The 20,098-nt window shown below is 39.2% G+C and overlaps 1 long non-coding RNA gene across 1 annotated transcript; it reads left to right on the forward strand.

Annotated features, from left to right (window-relative positions):
• Nucleotides 1–6,504: 6,504 nt before the first annotated feature.
• Nucleotides 6,505–19,548, forward strand: LOC139827414 (uncharacterized). The gene is made up of 5 exons (XR_011737950.1): nt 6,505–6,628; nt 7,014–7,187; nt 9,823–9,939; nt 17,443–17,526; nt 18,155–19,548. It is a non-coding gene; the product is annotated as an uncharacterized lncRNA (long non-coding RNA).
• The last annotated feature ends 550 nt before the right edge of the window (nt 19,549–20,098 follow it).

Raw genomic sequence — 20,098 nt, forward strand, 5'->3', positions numbered from 1 at the left:
TAACACTAGAAGGAAATTTCTCCTTCTGTTGATTGAATAGGAAACCAGATTTTATGTATTCACAACAATACACTATGTTTAGTTTGGACAGGTCTGGTATTTTCATGTTTTATTAAGGTTACCTGACACTTTCTTGCTGAAACCACCTTTTGAGTTATTTATAATTTTCCCCAACCACAACCACCTGAGATGAAATCTTCCCGAGAAAATGTCTGCCTCAGGCTAACTCGTTTGGAAAATGTCAATCATAAACACTAGAAGCGTACAAGAATAGGCTGAGGAAGGAAAGTATCATTTATCCCATATCTGAAAAAGCGTTACAGATCTCAAGATTCCCAGAACTCTGAAAACATTTTCAGAGCATCAGTCTTTGAAGCAGAACAGATCAGAATAATGATAGTGTGTCAAGGATATACTTTGCACTAGCTCTACAATAGAGATGAGGTTAACCAAATCAGAAATTCAGAAAAGAAAAATTAATTCTGTGCTCTGCCTAGATGCTTGCTAAATTTATTTTATTTTTGAAGTGTTCTATTTTCCAGTTCTCCCGAGTAAATGTCATGTTTAGATTTTAATTACTTTATCAAAAGTGCTTTTTGTCACCTTCAGCACTCATAGTTCCTACAACATACATGAAACTTATTCTACAGCTGAATTCCTTTACTGCCAAACATGAAAGGTGTATGGCATATAATTCCTGTAAAACTACTGTTGCTTTTATTATGTCAGTGACAAAGAATAATTAGATAATTCGTGTACTTTACGTTTCTTTCTACATGTGAGCACTTGCCATTCCTTGTATATCTGGACATCTATCAGCCCTGTACATGCTTCTTATCCTCAAAAGAGTGCAGCCCTGCAGACATCTACAGAAAAATGGCAATGAATGTCCAGCCGTAAGTTCAGAATAAACAGATAACATTTAAGACATGTAACAGAGAAAAGCAGTATAGTTTATGCTGTTCTGGAAGAATGGTTTAATCTAATGAAACAAGGCTATTTTTATTGCATTTGTCTTCCACAGTATTTCTATCACCTTTATTTTCTTAACATTTAAATAAGCTTCACTGAAAGCTTCATCAAGGTATTCCCCTGTATGCATCAAGAATTGACAAATGAGGTTCCATATGCATTGTCATATCTGTCTAGAAATTAGTCAGCTTCACCACTGTTCAAACTTCTCAATTTCACCTGTTCAAATATCAGGTTCAAAATATCATATTCCCATGTTATTTCTGGTTGTTGTTGTTGTTGGCTTGGTTTGGTTTTTTTTCAGCTGTCCAACAGATTAACAAGATATTATAAACAAAGGAAGTTTGTGGGCATCCTGAGAATTGAACGTAGACCCTCAAAGATGTTTAAAATTATTTACTTAAATGTCATGAAATATTTCCATGTAACCAGGCTGGAGAACGCGTAGCTGGTTCATTTGCGGCAGGGAAGATGCAAGGACTATCACTTCCTAATAATTTTATTCCACTCAAGAAGGTAAAAAATTCACAATCACTCACACACACACACAGACGAAGACAAACAAAGAAAAAACAGCTTGCTTGTCTTACTACCTTACAGGGTCCTACACACACGAGCAGGAAGAATAAAAGGTAACTAAACTTTGATGACTGTACAACTGCAAAATAACTGTTTTGTAAGTGCATATATGTTATTGCTTCTTCTAAATAGTGGGTGGCAAGGCTGTAGACTAAGTATTCTTGAATCAGATCCACTTGAGTGTTTCTGGACTCAGGAAATTATTATTCCCTCACTAGTAAGACAAGTGTTGTCGGCAGCAGCAACTGAATTTCAAAACATAGCATCTGTTTTTCCTCCTGATAAGGGCCCAACCTGCTACAGTCCTGAGGTGAAGATGGGATTGACAAAGTCCTTTTCCTTCTCCAAATAATATGACTGTGTCCATTTCTGAAATCATTGCACCTTCCAACTATAGTTAGTCAGGGTGTTGACAACTCCAATGAGCAAACTGACTATCTCAACAGCACACATCTGAACTACAAGAGAGTTAACAGCACAGGACATCATTCTTCTTTGACTCCAGACTTAACTGGCCTTTTTGATTTTATCACAGTAGAACTATTAATGCAACATTTTGTGCTCTTTCTTTCCCACAGGTATACTGCAAAGAATTCTCATTACATGGTATCCTTCCACCCACCCCAGAGGGAAAGGTTATTGGGTTTGTGAAGAGAATTTGTTGTTCAGTCTGCTCACTCAGTGCTCACCGCTTTGTGCGATTCTCCAAGAGTCATGCTCTCTCTGCAATGCTAAGCCAGCAGAGTTCTTCTGTGTGCATCACCGTTCAGAAAAGAGGAAGGTAAGAGATGAAAGGCTTGCAAATTTCCCTGGCATCCTGATGTTATTTGTAAGAGTCATCTTAGGAGCAACCACTGCACATCAGGCATAAGAACTGACAAACAAGAAGTAGACACTGTACCAGTACTAGTTTCCATAGCAACAGTAATGAAAAATTGCACTTTTCCAGTCTCAGAAAAACATTCCCCATTTCTTCCCAACCTGATAGTGGCATTAGAAAGGACAAAACACTTTTTCAGTATCATTCTGTTTTTTTACAAACATTTCTTTACAATCATGAGCAGGTAGTGTAGAGACTGTCCTATTTGACAAGGTTACTCTGGTGGCCAGTCTTGAGAGACAAAAAGAAAACTGTTTGAAAATGCGATGAGCAGACAACCCAGACAAAAAGTATTGTCATACACCAGCCCTGCAGCAAGCCTACAGGGACAATCATATCATTCTTCCATTATTTTCAGAGGCAGCAGTGAAGGGCTGATTTGCCTTGCAACACTGTACTAAACTCATCCATTTGAATTCTAAAAACATAATGAATAAATGAAACTCTACACATGGCATTTTGTGTACTTCTGAAAGTGAGGCTGAAAAAGTAGTTGTTCTAAATACAGAGGTTTATGCTTGAAGTCTCAATAATACTGATAAAACCCAAGAAATTCTTTATTCTTCAAGAACCATTTGGTACGCAATCATTGCACACTGAAAAACACCTGAATACCAGCTGATATTTAAGCATACTTGCTAGCATTTTGGGATCTTGTAAGCCTCAAGCAGGCCTAACGCATGGATGGAAGAGTATTTGTTATAGTAATGTTAGAAGGTATTTAATGGAAGTCACTCCTGGAAGTGATTACTATTTGAAGCCCTCAAGAACGCACACATCTTTTAGGCCAAAGGAGGGATTTAGCTGATAACTGTCCATGAAAAGGTACTCAAATATGCATTTGTTTCTTAGAGGCTATTCTGGTTGTCTTCTTAAAGAAAGGAACTCTACTTCCTCAGGAAGATCTCCATTGTTGCTTTTTGGGTTTTTTTTTTTTTTGTTTTGTTTTGTTTTACTGCAATTTGTCACAAACATCAAAACATATCCAAGATCTCTGCATATAAAATAAAAAAATCAAAAGGTTTTTTAAAAGTTTTTGAAAGTAGGATGCATAATCAGAACTTTAACTTTTTTAATGCAGATGCATCTGTATAGTCTTTATTGCAATATCAAAATACATTCTGGGTACGACACTTCTATCTTCTCCTCCCACCCAAATTTTTCTTGCCATATAGTAACTCTTATTTAGATGAGATATGTATTATTATCTTCTTTCCCTTGGCCCAGACTAATAAGACAATCAGCTGAAAAATACAGGTGAGTCTGAGTCAGTTAGATCAGTCCAAATGTGAGGAAAGCTCAGAAAAAATTTGAAGTTATCTGAGCTCTTATCTTTAGCAACAACTGGACATCTCTTAAAAGGCAAATATCTGAATGCATAAGAAAATTATAATTGTACTGACATGAAAAAATACACAGGTCCAATTTCCAGCTCCTTAGCGTAATTAAGCACTTAGATCAACCCACCTGTGACTCCCTAAACCTGAAGAAGATTAAAAAATAAAATCAACATAAAAAACAAACAAACAGAAACAAACCAAACAATAACAGAAGGAAGTCAATCTTGCTATACTTTCCCCATATATACACAATATGTATCTACAAGTTATGTCATTTGTATGACACTGCTGATATCAGATGACCACCAATAAACATGTGGGGTGAAGTATTGTCTGACATTCACAAGTCAGTTCAGTCTTCCTGAGAAGAATTCCCAAGTTTTGCCATTGTAACTCCAAATACATAAATAGATATTTAAATACAATACAATCAAATTAGAAAAGAAAACATGCATTCTATTTCAACTGTTTAATACAAAGGGAGACTTGCAAGTATCAGAAGATATACTGCTGCATTCAACATTCATAACAGGCAACAAAACAGAGACACACCTACCCTAAGTAGCTAGGATATCTGCTACGACAGAAAATTTCCACACATCTCTATGTGGTCAGAATCAGACTGTTCCAGCCTAAGTCTGAAATCCAGTGCCCCTGTTCAGTAGTACAATTCCTTGGTACCATGGTACAATTCCTAGTACAAGCCCTGGTGCCATTTTCTAGAACAGCTGCACATTCAATTGAATGCAGAATATCCTGTGTGGTTTATACAGACTTACAAATCAAAGAACCAAAGTGCCATGGGTAAACACATATATGAAACAATATGGGACTGTCCAAACTAAAGCTAAGACATTTTCTTCCTTCACATCCGTCAAACTGTGGTTTACTCAGACTGGGTAGGAAGGATTTTGCATAAATGAGCCTCTTATTTTAAGCCAAGCAATATAATGACCATCACAAACCTAACAGAAAATTTAAGAATTGAAAAGCTCTTATAAGCAAGCTCTGGTCCTTTTAGGTTATTTTGGTGAGGTGCTTTGAAACAATATAAGGTTTTCCACTTATCCAAAACCAGAAATCCAGATTTACTTTGTGAATTTGAGGTTATGGACCCATAGACCAAAAAAACAATCCAAGTCTTCTCATAGGAATTATGTCAGTTTTGTCACTGGACCTGGACAGAACAAAGTCAGAAATAGTGACATTTTCACACTCCATGGTATTTGAAAACCTGTACATGGCATATGCTAAACTGCAGGCACAATGAGAGATGAAGAAAGTGTTTTTTCTTTCTTAAGTGAAACAAATGGCAACTTTGTTTTGATGTGTAGATGCCTAATCAGTTCCTGAGGAAGAGAAGAACTGCCTGTGCAACATAACCCACTTATAGAACCATATAGCCATCATACCATTTTTAAAAGAATGCTTTGTTACCATCAGCTAATTGGTAAGAACATAGTATCTTATTTCATTGTTTTTCCATAGGCAGTAGACATGTAAATTGGTTACTGGACCCCAGCACATATCAACCGGAAAAGAAATTAGACCTCAGAAACATTTACAAGATGAAAAAATAGATTAGGTCATAAGTTCACTGTCCTCACAGTACTCTAGAGAGCAGCTGAGATACCAGTATTTAAGCACATTATGTTTTTACATTTGTTACAGTTTTACAGATTATTACAGTTAGGCTATGACATGGAACTATTTCAAAGTTAGATACAGTGACCACAGACAGAATAGCTCCCCTACCATCCACCCTATTGGTGCCCAATTCTCATCATTTATCACCATGCTTCCACTAACTTTTGCCAGCAGCCTGTACTTCTGTCATTCAGCCTGCATCTTCATTAATCTCAGGAAAACAATAATAACAAAAGTGGATTTTCAGGATGAGGCAGCCCTTTCATTTCTTTTATGTCCCCTATCTGAGAGGTGGTCAGGATACATTTTTAAATAAATAAAAAGTCTATTTGAACATATTTCAGTGACTGTTGTGATGAAAATATTCCGATATTCTGATCTCAGATAATTCTTCCTTGATCTTCTGTAAGAAGTATTTTGCATTCTTGATGATCAGAAAAGAAGACACAAGGAGTTGTGAAGTTTGCATTACTGAGTTACAGACAGAAAATAACATAAGAAAGTGAATTATTGAGGATTACAATAAGCAAAGAGTCATGTAATCTTCTGTTCGGCCCTTCTTCTGTCCCTCAACTCGCTGTAATTTTGCATAACGAGACAATGACGGATTCTTACAGTTTAAAAAACCCCACAAAACAGCACACAACAAACAGCATCAGTGTAAGTGTGACACATAATTTGTCAAGGATGGCACCAACTACACAAACAAGTATGCTGAGTAATTCTTATATTTTCTTTATTTTACATGAAATTACACCTGACTTTAAGAAGAGAAACACTTTTCCAAGAACAAAAAGAAAGACATGCTATATATTGTTTCACATACCACATGGTATGACATTATGCTAGGATAGAAACAAAGTTAAAAATACTCTTTAAAAGTCAAATGGGCACTGACAATAAGCAGACATTTATGCATATATTATCCAAATAGTGTAAATTAGCTAATCTTGAGTAGAGTGGATGTAAAAAGTAAGTTTAACTGCCTACAGCAGTTTCCATTTGGTTGAAGAAAGGTCAGATTAATTAGATCTTTCCTTTGATTTCTGCATCTTTGAATCACAGCTTTTAAGAAGATGGAATAAACGAGAAGGAAAGCATTTACCCATTGTTGAAACCTTACTCCGACACTTGTGATTTAGTGCTGTGACAAACTTGTCTATACTCCTCTACATTTAGGACCCATCTACGCTTCCATCATTTCGGAAAGGTACCAATTCAAAAAGGGTTATTGAAAGTTTATTTTCCTCAGTCTGAGACGTGTCATAATATTTTTTTAGTAATATATACTAAATTGAAAAAAAAAAAAAGTGTCTATATCCATCTGTACTAGGCTCAAAACAAAGATTCAAAGATAAGATGATTGGCATTCTATTTCTTTTAGTCCAGCAGAGGTCTGTTTAATTGTATGTTTCCAGGTCTTCAATTCTAAACTCACTTTAATCTGCCACTTCCAAGGACCACATAGCACTTTAAAATCATAGAATCATTTTGCTTTAAGATCATCAAGTCAAACTGTTAATCTAACACTGTCAAGTTCACCTCTAAACCGTGTCCCTAAGAACCTTATCTACTCACCTTTTAAACACTTCCAGGGATGGTGACTTAATAGCTTCCCTGAGCAGCCTGTTCCACTGCTTCACAACCACTTCTGTGAAGAAATTTTTCAAGCTAGACCGCGCCTGCAACTTGAGGCCATTTCCTCTTGTCCTATCACTTGCTACTTGGGAGAAGAGACCAACAACCTCCATGCTACAACCTCCTTTCAAGTAAGTGTAGAGAGTTATATGGTCTCCCCTCAGCCTCCTCTTCTCCAGGTTTATTTTATAGCAGAGCACATCTAGTGGGACTCAACTACTGTTTACAGGCACATTGCAAAATGTCTTTTACAACACACAAGTGCAAAGTCTGAAATAATATAGAAAGAGCAACGGTACGACTGAAGTACATTCAAATTTATAGCTCTTAGCAGTCATATACTGTGTTGCATTTTTTCTCTATAAACACTCAGTCAGGAAAGGGTGTTCTGGTTTTATCTGGCATAGAGTTAATAATTTTCATCCTAGTAGCTGGTGTAGTGTTGTGTTTTGGATTTAGAATAATGTTGCTAACATACTGATTAATTAGTTGCTGCTAAGCAGTCAAGGACTTTTCAGCTTCTCTTATGGGCATCCCGATGAGAAGGCAGAGAGTGCACAAAAGGCTGGGAGGAGACACAGCCGGGACAGTTTACTCCAGCTGACCAAAGGGATATTCCATACCATATGATATCATGCTTAGCATATAAAGCAGATAGAAGAAGGAGGAAGCAGGGGACTTGCAGAGTGATGGCATTTGTATTCCCAAGTAACTTTTAAACATGATAGAGGCCAGCTTTCCTGGGGATGGCTGAACACCTGCCTGTCAATGGAAAGCAGTGAATTGATTCCTTGTTTTGCTCCATTTCCATGCATGGCCTTTACTTTACTTATTAAATTGCCTTTTTCTCAAACCATGAGTTTTCTCACTTTTCTGATCCTGCCCCCTCATCCCACCAGGGGGGACTGAGCAAGTGGCTGTGTGGTGCTTAGTTGATGGCTGGGGTTAAACCACGACAAGGGGGAAGAGAAAATAACAGCAAGATGGAAATGCTAATAACTAGTATTATTAATGTCATCGCTAAAAAAAAAAACAGGTGAGATTCACTGAATCTTCAATGTAAAATAGCAAGCTCTATGAATGAGTTGGAAGATTCATGCTGAGTCAAAAGAAACCACATAAATTATATCCTGAAGGTAATTTAGCTCTGCGAGGCTATATCTGACAAGGCCACACTGCGAAGTGCTTCAAAGCAGGATAATATTACAGTACACATTTTATTAATATTTAATCACTTAAATAATGTGTTTTGAATAAAAGGAAAATAGTGAAATGGACTACTCCCTTATTATCAAATGGAGTATTTTACTGTTGTTTTTAAGATAACCACAAGTACTACTAAGATTCATGAAAGGGACTGTGTCTCTCAGGCATATGCTTCCTATTCTCTTTTTTTTAAAAAAAAAAACAGCACCAATGTAAGTGTGACATATAATTTGTCAAGGAATGGCACCAAAATAATTAAAATATGCCAAAAATGAGGCTATTAATTAAAAACGTATTTAGATTTCACAAACATAATAAACAACCTTGTCATTCTTTGTTTTGGAGTAACTGAACACATGAAATGCATTTCCAGGTTACTCATGTACAAACACAACAGTTCTGACTGTCTTTGGGTTGGAAACTCTAGTCTGGGTCTATAAACACTGATGCTCAGTGTGTTCTTTGTGAAAATCTAACTCCTAGAATTTCCTTTGCTCACACAGGTGAATAATATTAGAAGTTGGGATGCATCTGTCAGTCAAGAAGATACGCAATTAGAGTGCATATTCCCTTAATTTGTCCTCCTGAGTTGTCTGCTTTTGTAATCTAAAGTTATACTGTTTATATTTTTTCTTCGGAAAGTTTACTGTTTATTATAATATTCACAAAAGTGTCACCTTCCTTACTAAACCAGAAAGAGCAATTTGTAAAGCATAGAAACTGAGCTGCAGTGCTCATTTTAATAAATCAGTATGTGAAGATGGCTCAGTTATGTAATCAAGCTTGCATTACTGGTTTAAAAGTCACACACACAAAAAAGGAATTTTTATGCATCTTCAAAACACAAGAATACGCTGTTCAATAATGAGAAAGAGATATTTCCCTTAAAAACCTTGTTTGCTAAGAACCAGAAGTCATGCTGGGAATTTACAAATGAAAAGCAGAGGTGTAGTGTTTCGGTTATTTTCTGAAGGTATCTGCTGTTAAGGTATACAATTGCTAACCATTTCATGAAAAAGATATTTGGTTGTATTTCCTTAAGAGGGAAAAAATGCCTTAAAGCTAAATTATTGTGTGATCATCAAAGTAACTACTAAGAATCATCATTTTGCTGTTTATAAAGAATGGAGAATAAGTAGAGATTTGAAGACTATTAAAATGCCTAAAAGTTTCGTCAGAGAAACAAGCGAGAAGAAAACTTAAACCAAGCTTTTCCAGAAGAAAAAAAAAAAAAAAAAAAAAAGAGAGTGGTAAAAAATACTTATAAACAGATCATAGGAAAATTGTTTTCAAAGGTGATTTGGAAAAAGGTTTAGCACTTCTGTTTCAAATAGACATAACAACCAAATAAAAACTAGAGGGATAAAGAGTTCTAAATCATACCTAGCAGAGATTTTGGTTTATGTGGTCTCCACTATCAGAAGGAGAAAAATCAATCAAACAGGTCTCAAAGCACAGCCAGGGAGATGCTTCTCTAGTACCAGTAGCTGAAAGTCCCATGTAAGAGAATGATTTCCAGGCAGGACCCCTTAGCTTATGCTTTTCTGCTGTCCTCTCCAGGCTGCCCAACTTCACAGCAGATTCTGGTCTATTCAGGGAATGGGGAAAATAACAGCCTTTGCAGGGATGCCGTGCCATTTCACCTTCTCTGGATTAAAACGAAAGATCAGATCTTTGGTAAGTGACCAATATCACGTATAAATTTGTAGTATGGTATCTTTGGTTTTGCCTTGGTGTGCTGGGTTGGCAGAGACAGGGTTAATTTCGACACTGCCAGAACAGCTGACTCAGAACCAGCCAAAGGGGGTATTTCCTATCGTAGAAGAACAAGCTCAGTTACAACGGGGGCAGGACAGCGGGGTCGTTTCTCTCTCTCTCTCTTGCCCTCGCTGCCGAGGTCAGGGCAGTCAGAGGAGCTCGGTTCTCTCTGGACCACGCAGTTTGGTGCTTTTGTATTCCAGACATGAGCTGCACTTCGGGGCAGGGCGGGGAACGGATTTGGTGCAAACTGTGGTTGGTTTCAGCGGGTGGCTGGGCTGGCAGGAGGTTTTGGTGACGGCTGCCGCATTGGGACCGTCATGCGGTGGTTGCTCTGCGTGTCCATTGCCTTGTAGGTCCTTTCACTATCATTGTTGCCATCGTTTGTTGTTTTATCTTTGCTGTTCCGTTAAACTGTTCTTATCCCAACTCACCCACGAGTTTTGCTTTTGTTTTCCAATTCTCTTCCACATCCCACGGTGGGGGGGAGAGGGTGGGCAGCAAGGGGTGCGTGCTTAGAGCTGCCGGCTGGGGGTGGCTGGGGCTAAATTACAGGACTTGGTAACTTTGATTGCATGCTGAATTGATACTAACGAAACAGTACTAAACAGGAGAGTTTCCCTTGCATTTCTGATCTTTGTGTGAAACACAAACTCTAACTCCTGGCTAACCAATCTTCCTCTGTATATTTCCTCCATGGAGTAATTAATCAGATTAATCTTGCCATGGAACTTGTTGAATCTTGTCAAACCACCGCTAACTTTGCTAAATTCCGTCAAATTAATTGAACTCTGAAAAATTATTATTTTACCTCAATAAAACATATTGCTGCTTCTCTCTCTTGCATGAGATGCATTCCACTCTTTCAGTGACACAGATATGACCAGTTGTAACTGCACCGTAAGTCTGATGTCCTGCCCAAAGACTGCTGCCACCCAGCTGTTTGCTTCCTTTTCTGCTGCAGGGCATACTTTGTCTCAATACACTTGCCAGTCTCTGGGTAGATCTGCTGATCATGGATTTCACAGAATCGTAGAATGTCCTGAGTTGGGAGGGACCCACAAGGATCATCAAGTCCAACTCTTGTTCCTGCATATGACAACCCCACAGTTCACACCATGTGTCTGAGGGCATTGTCTGGTTGCTTCTTGACTACTGTCAGGCTTGGGGCTACCTCCTTGGAGAGCCTGTTCCAGTACTCCATCACCCTCTGGGTGAAGAACCTTTTCCTAATGTCCAATCTAAACCTCCCCTGGCACATCTTCCTGCCATTCCCTCAGGTTCTGTCATTGGTTGCCAGAAAAAAGAGATCGGTGCCTGCCCCTCTTCCTCCACTTGTGAGGAAGCTGTAGACCATGACACGATCTCCCCTCAGTCTCCTGCTCTCCAGGTTGAACAAACCAAGTGACTTTAGCTGCGCCTCATACGGCTTCCTCTCCAAACCGTTCACCAACTTTGTGGCCCCCTTCTGGACACTCTCCAGTAGCTTTATATCTTTTTTATCCTGTGTTGCCCAGAACTGCACACAGAGCTCCAGGTGAGGCCGCACCAGTGCAGAGCAGAGTGGGACAATCACTCCCTCGCCCGGCTGGCAATGCTGTGCTTGGTATACCCAGGACATGGTCTGGTTGCCTCCCTTGGCTATCAGGGCACACTGTTCGCTTGTGTTCAGTCTCTTGGCAATCAGTCACTAGATTTAAATTCTTGAAGAAGCTATGGCAAAGATTGAAGGCATCCATCCTATCCAGAACAACCGACTTAGAAAACCAGAATTTACTAGGTAAGATGAAATAAAATGGATGGATATATACGTTTACTTGGAGTTCTTCTGTACCCATTGTAGCTGCACAATCTGAGGGGAACAACCAGCATGTCTCTGTTGTCAGAGCCCTCCCCACCACTCTCTTCTGTTTTATCATAGCTACATGCCTAAAAAGCAAACCCATTTCTGAGCTTTTTAGAAATAAATTTCACATTTTATGACCCCAGCCCAGACACTTACAGCCTTGTAATTTCATGAGTTCTATTCAACTTAGCACAAAATTTAGCCTTCAAAAACTGAAACTTACTACCACCAAATTTTTTGGCATCTACGGCCAATTGTTATGCATGACAGTAATATGCAAAGTTGTCAAGCTGCTTTATGTGATCACAAAATAGGAAGCTGGTAAACTGCAAAGTCAGAGGCAAAATAGTCTGCCCCATCAGAGAAATAGGATTATCATGCCAAAAAAGCTGCACAACTTTTGCTCTTGTACTGCAAACACTTAAGATGAGGTTAAACCTTTTCCTTAGTTAAAATCCATTGAACTATTTTTCTTTGTCTTTTTATTTTTAGAGGCTTTTACAAATGTTCAGTAAACGGGGAACTAAGATTGCAAAAGGGCAACCAGAAAGACTGAGTGTTCCAAAAATTATCTCAGTGTTTGGTTTTACACTATTCTAACCTATATTATGAACTGTGAACCTGAAATACCCTGAAAACAAATTGAATATACCTTTATTCATAAAATACTCTTTACTAGGGAGTCAAGAGTTCTCCTCATTTCTGCAGAAGAGCTAAAACTTTACCTACATTTTATATCTTATTAATCCCCCATAACTAAATTTGCTTGTAGGCACATAATCCTGCTTATAAAAATCAGACCTACACATTATTCCAGTTAATCAGAGAACTTGGTTGTTATTCTCCAATGTTACTAAATTTATTGTGCTAGGAATTATGACAGCATTTTCCTGTGGTAAAGTCTATATGTGTTTATTGCATTTCTCCATCTTCCTTATTTTGTTCAGTAATTACTACTCACTGCAATTATTTCACAATCAGAAGAAGCAGTTGGATCAACAGTGTACAGACTCTAGTAAACCAGTGAGGCTCAGGTTTTCTAAGGGTGTACCTACACTGTTAATTGATGTAATGCAAGAAGCAGTATGCAACCCACACCTCCACACAGCATCTCTGCTGACAGCAAAATCACAGAATCACAGAATTGCTGAGGCTGGAATGGATGTCTGCAGATCATTTGGTCCAACCACCCTGCTTAAGCAGGACTACCTAGAAATGGTGGTCCAGAAACACATCCAGATGGCTTTTGAATATTTCTAAGAAGGGAGACTCCACAACCTCAATGGGAAACCTGTGACAGAGCTCGGTCATCCTCACAGTGAAAAAGCGTTCAAAGGGAACCTCTTGGTTTTAATGTTGTGCCCATTGGCCCTTATCCTGCCACTGGGAACCACTGCAAAGACCCTGGCTCCCTCTTCTTTACAGCTGCTTTTCAGGTATTTATACACATTGATACTACCACCCCTGAGCCTTCTCTTCTCCAGGCTGAACAGTACCAGCTCTCTCAGTCTTTTCTCATAGGAGAGATGCTCCAGTCCCTTCGTCATCTTTGAGGCCCTTTACTGGACTCTCTCTAGTATGTCCCTGTCATTCTTGTACTCAGGCACCAGAACTGGACACAGTACTCCAGGTATGGCCTCACCAGTGCTGAGCAGAGGGGAAGGATCACCTCCCTCAGCCTACTGGCAATATTTTGTGTAATGAAGCCCGGGGTACCAGTAGCCTTCTTTTCTTTAAGGTCACATTTCTGGCTCATGGTCAACTTGGTGTCGACCAGGACCCCCAGGTCCTTTTCTGCCAAGCTGCTTTCAAGGTGAGTGGCCCCCTGTATATATTGGTGAATGGTGCTAAACTGCTGGTCCTAACACCATATTGGTGCATAAACTGCTGGTCCTAAGCAAGACACAACACTGGCCTCAGCAGCACACTGCTGGAGGGCACTTTGCTCACCCCGATTGTTGGCAGCTGTGGGGGTGCCATGAAGCACAGCTTCAATCTTGATTCCAGCAGTAGTTGAAAGTGTGGGAGTGACAAGGTCAAGGACATAATAGAAGCCTTCAGGTAAAGATGGAAGGTGAATTCACAACAGAAAGTAGCTCTTCAGCAGACTAAAACATTAATGTAGGTACACTATTAGTATCACAGCTACTACAGAAGTTACTGGTTTATTCCTGAGCTTGATACAACAGTGATACCAGTGCTTTCACAGTTGCCCATGTTCATTAAATCAGTGATTCAGTGCATCAAATTTATTTCTACAAAACGTGACTTTAGGGATGCAGCTTTCTTAAAAAAAAAAAAAAAAAGGAGCTCTTTTTACATTCTCTCCTTTTTCCAGGGTTCTGTGTATCAGTTCAATGAAAAAAACGTTGAAGGTGTGATTGAGTTTACACTACATCTGTTTAGTTTCCAACTGAGAAAGTTTGATGACAGCAGTTTATTTCCAAGTGCTGAATAACAAGAAAGAGAAAAAAAGTTTTGACCAAGAAAGCTCAGCATGAAGACTAAATATGTAGCATAACAATTGGAATAGAATCTTCCATTAGTTTTAGAGCAAAAGTAGCAACTGAAACTGGTATAAAGTGATATCCTTTGACATCCAGTCATCATTACTTGCTTCAAAAAGCTGTACGTGAACAACATGGTTTTGTGTTCTAAGTTACATTTGAAAGTCTCTATACATAAACCTGCTTTTGACATGTTTCATCTCGTAGCTGAGAAGATGATGATTGGCAAGAACAGAGATGCAAATTCTTTGCACACAAAAATGGTACTGTGCTGAAATAACAATCATCTACCCTAGAAATGTAAGCAAAGGCATGAGCTGTCCAGTCATCATGAGATATTGCAGAACTCCCAGCAATTCAAATAAAGAATTTCAGACTCCACATCATTTCTGTTTTTAGGTTATAGACATCATCAGCATCATCCCATTACAACTTCACTAACAATTTCTAACCCTATCATATGCATTTGCAAACACATTTGCAAACAACTTCACAATCATCTTCATATTCCAAGATCTGCTCAGCATGGTGGTGGAACTTAAGGAGGAGGTCGAGAGACTGAGGACAACCAGGGAGTGAGAGAACGAGACTGACTGGTGGAATAACTCCCTGGTCTTCCAGCCAGAGAGGAGATACCCCCAAAAAGGTGATGGACTCCCTGTCCTGTCGGGGGAGGAGGGGAGACCTGAGACAGCCCCTGCCCTGTGCCTGTTGGGCCAAGGTAGGGAATCAAAGAGACAAGGAGGGTTGGAAGCAAATCCCAGTTTGGCACCATGGGCAACCCCCCTCCCTACCTTCCTTACTTCCCTAGGTGCCCCTCCGTAATAGATTTGAGGCCCTGGATCTTGAAGGAGAGATGGGTGAGGATGTGGTGGAAGGCCCAACTATGAGGTCACAAAGGAAGAGGCAGTTGACTCCACACCTCAAGTCTGCCTCTGGTAAGAAAGAAAGAAGGGTAATTGTAGTGGGTGATTCCTTTCTGAGAGGTACAGAGGGCCCAATATGCAGAGTTGACCCTCATCATTGGAAAGTGTGCAGTCTACCTGGAGCCTGGATCAGGGATATCACCAGGGCACTCCCCAACCTGGTGCACTTGACAGACTACGACCCACTACTGATCTTCCAGACAGGTGGGGAGGAAGCTGCATCCCATAGTCTGAGGGGAATGAAGAAAGATTTCAAGGCATTGCGAAGGTTGGTGAAAGAGTCTGGGGTGCAAGTTATTTTCTTTTCCCTCCTTCCATTTTTGGGTGACAATGTGGGACAGAATAGAAGGATCCAGAGTGGCTAACACACCAGAAGGCTGTGCTGCCATCCAGCAAGACCTGGACAGGCTGGAGAGTTGAGCAGGGAGAAATTTAATGAAATATAACAATGGCAAGTGTAGAGTCTTGCATCTGGGCAAGAACAACCCTAGGTACCAGTATAAGTTGAGGAATGACCTTTTGGAGAACACTGTAGGGGAAAGAGACCTGGGGGTCCTGGTGGACAGCAGGATGACCATGAGCCAGCACTGTGCCCTTGTGGCCAAGAAGGCAAATGGCATCCTGGGGTGCATTAGAAGGGGGTGGTTAGTAGGTCAATAGAGGTTCTCATCCCCTTCTACTCTGCTGTGGTGAGGCTGCATCTGGAATATTGTGTCCAGTTCTGGGCCCCTCAGTTCAAGAAGGACAGGGAACTGCTGGAGAGAGTCCAGCACAGAGCCACAAAGATGATTAAGGGAGTGGAGCATCTCCCTTATAAGGAAAGGCTGAGGGAGCTGGGTCTCTTTAGCTTGGAGAAGACAAGACTGAGAGGTAACGTCATTAATGTTTGTAAATATGTAAAGGGTGAGTGTCACGAGGATGGAGTCAGGCTCTTCTTGGTGACAACCAGTGATAAGACAAGTGGCAATGGGTGCAAATGGGAACATAGGAGGTTCCACTTAAATATGAGAAGAAACTTCTTCTCAGTAAGGGTGACAGAACACTGGAACAGGCTGCCCAGGGAGGTTGTGGAGTCTCCTTCTCTGGAGACATTCAAATCCCACCTGGACACATCTCTGTGTAACCTCATCTGGGTGTTCCTGCTCTGGCGGGGGGATTGGACTAGATGATCTTTCAACACCCCTTCCAATCCCTAACATTCTGTGATTCTGTGAAACACTGCAGATCCGTGAGAGCCCTGCTTTGTGATATCAGTTTAGAGCTTCTGAAACAAGGCTATATAACAACACACAACATAGTTCAAAACCAGGCTTCTCAGCCATGCCATTTCAGTCTAAAAGTCGTATATAGAGATCCAAATTTCTACTAGTTTCAAAGCCTACTTACCACCTTTAACCATGATGGGGCTTAGCTAGAAATATTCTTTCTTCTCTTGTTAGACAAAAGCCCTTTTATTGATTCAGGCTCAGAAACTGCCTATCCCCTACCGTCCAGGTCTTACAAAGTTTATGAACAAGGATGCCCTCTTCTCCCTAAGAACCACAGTTAATTTCAGATCCTAACTAGTAAACATCTTGGTTATCGTTATATTTCCCCACTTAACGTTATTAAATGTTGCACATAATATGATATTGCCACAGAGAAAACATGTCTGAAATATTAGCCTGGTGCAAAAGTAATTGCTGTTTTGGATGATGAATTTTAAATCATTATAACTAGGCTCAAACACATCTTTATTAATCAAAATAGGAACCACTACAATCAACACCTTTCTGCCAATGAGAAATAAGTTTGTTTATTCCTGTAGCATGAAAATCTGTTCCTTGAGATTCGATGAACTCTTGGAAAGCATTTTCTGCATCCTGCTGGTTGTGGAAGCATTTTCCCAGCAAAAAGTTGTCAAGATGCTTGAATAAATGGTAGTCAGTTGGCAAGAGGTCAGGTGAATACGGTGGATGAGGCAAAACTTCATAGTCCAATTCATTCATATTTTGAAGCATTGGTTGTGCTACCTGTGGTTAGGTGTTGTGATGGAGAAAAACTGGGCCCTTTCCGTTGACCAATGTCAGCTGCAGGCGTTGCAGTTCTTGATGCATCTCATCAATTTGGTGAGCAGACTTCTCAGATTGATTGGTTTCACCAGGATTCAGAAAGCTGCAGTGGATCAGACTGGCAGCACAGCAGCAAACAGCGACCATGGCCTTTTTTTGGTGCAAGTTTGGCTGTGGTAAGTACTTTGGAGGTTCTTCTCAGTCCGGTCACTGAGCTGGTCATTGTCAGCTGTTGTACACAATCCACTTTTTTTTGCATGTCACAATCCAATCGAGAAATGGTTTGTTGATCTTGTTTAGAATAAAAGATGACACTTCCAAACAAGGATTTTTTTTATATTCAGTCAGCTAATGAGGCACCCACTTTCTTCTGGGCAGTTCTACTCTAGGATAAGAGATACTTTCCAAATCAAGTAAGCATTCCTCTGGCGCATACAAATGGCAATTCTTCTAAGAACAGATAGATGCACTTAACATTTTTAAAGCAAAACCAAATACACCATGATGTATTTGATGCACAAATATTAAATGCCCAAAGAACAGCAGAAAAATATTTTCAGCAGCAGCCTACTTCTATGACTTTCAATAGATCACACAAAATTATAGATTAACTGCTGCTATCAGTCAATAAAAATTGAAATTAATGCAATGCATGCAGCAGCACTTTAAGACATTTTAGGACAGCCCAGAACCACCTGGTGAATAAGTGAAAGTGTGAAATATCATAAAAATAAAGCAAGACTTTTAAAAAATATATCATTAAGACTTTAAATGGGCTGATTGAACCTAAATGTTCTCTTACAGGATGCGGAAAAACATAATTCAGCTACGTTTGAAGGACAAGCTACTCAAAAACAATGCTCTGTTTGCTGAGGAACATAGAATAAATTGTTTCTATTTTTCACATTTCGAAAGAAAAATGCATTAGATCAACAGCAGGAGTCTGAAAATTGCCTTCCGCACCTTGTCAAGACAGATTCACTCAGCAAGCATCCAGGAAGCTGAAAGCTTGTAAACTTACTGCTTAATTTGCAAGGTCATTTTTTAGCAAGGTGTTCTACAGGAAAAGAGAAGCTCCCAAATAGTAGGGTTATTGTCAAATAAGACAGCATCATTAATAAAGTGACTTGTTTCATTTTTCTTTTTGGACAGCTGAAAAAACATTGATTCTCACAGGTGCTGAGCTGAGAGGCTGAACATCAAATGCACAGGAAAGACACACTCCTGACAGTGTTCAAAATTCTGTACTGTCCAGATATATGCTCACATGAGTAAGATCATAGTGGTAGCAGAAAACTCCACTGTCACCAGCTCAGATAGTGATCTGCCTTGTGGCACCATACCACTTATGCTGTAGTGAATTCTAGAGCTACTAGGTGCATCATATTTTTTAGTCTGAAAGAAAAGCAATACAGCTATTTTATCAAAGCATGATGAAAGTCAGTCCTCTTCAACACATCTTATGCCAGTCTTCATCTTTGTAGCCTCTCTTTAAATACTGGAACATTTTTAAGACACTATTATAGTGCTTGCATGGTCGTAAGATAAGAGTTCTATGAGACTGACTAATATAGTCAAAGAGATAATTTGTGGAGCCTTGGAAGCAATTTAAGATAAAGTTCAGTTTGAGTGACAGTCCATTTGTTGGATCTTTTTAACCATATCAGTTTTGTATGATAAAGGATATTGCCTTTCCCCATAATGTTATTTTTTGGCAGTAGATCATAATGACTGGAGAAATCTATCTATACTATTTTATTTTCATATTTAAATGCTCATTCACAGTGGTGTACAACCACCTGTGCACCAATGAGACCTAGCTTAAGCAGTATGTGGGTTCTACAGCTTCGCAAAGAATGGTTACAGACTTGCATTTGCACCAGTTTCTGATAAACTATACAACATGCCTTATTACAGAATAATCTATTTTATCAAAATCTGGTATCCGTCAAAGGGAAATTTTTTCCACCCTTGCTTAATATTTTGAAAGGAAAAAAAAAAAGCACAAAACACAAGCATCTCCAGACACACCCACCTATATGCCACAAAAAAGAGAGTCCTTTAAAAAAATTAAGATTCTCAGCAAAATCTTCTTCACTGGTTGAAAGCCAAGAACATCTTATTGTGATTTAAGCAGATATAAAATAAAAACTGGCATTTGAAAATAAAATTGCCTTGCTACTTCTGTGAATGTTAGTACAACTAAACAAAATAAGAGCAATGAGTTTATTTTAAAGTTTATTTCACTAGCATCACATTTAATTACGAGATCTCTGAGGAAAAAAACCTCTGAACCAGCTCCACTGCTAATACTTCATTCATATGTTAATTTTCATTAGTTGTGATAAAGACCAAATTACTGTCTTTGCTGAATGAAAGCCATCTGCAGTTCTTCCTAGTAACCCCCACTGAAGAGCAACAGTTGCTTAAATCCCTCAAGTTTCAGTTTGTTCTGGCTCATTAAAGCCTACTTCAGCCCCTTCACTACCACAATGTATTCAATAATGAAGACGAGACAAATTTTCTGTGTTTAAGACTTGTGAAAATTATGTATTAAAGCATTTTAAAATAATCTAAGCTAGATATTTTCATAATTTGGAGTATAGATATAAAAAATGGTGCAGTAAATAACTTATTTTTAACTAATGGAAGCCGACCTTACTCCTGATAAACAGCATTTTTCAGAAAGTCTGTTACAGCACCACAGAGTTAACATATCACAGAGTGAATGACACTAAGTGCTGGATG

This window comes from Patagioenas fasciata, chromosome 2 (genome assembly GCF_037038585.1).
Source record: "Patagioenas fasciata isolate bPatFas1 chromosome 2, bPatFas1.hap1, whole genome shotgun sequence".
NCBI lineage: Eukaryota > Metazoa > Chordata > Aves > Columbiformes > Columbidae > Patagioenas > Patagioenas fasciata.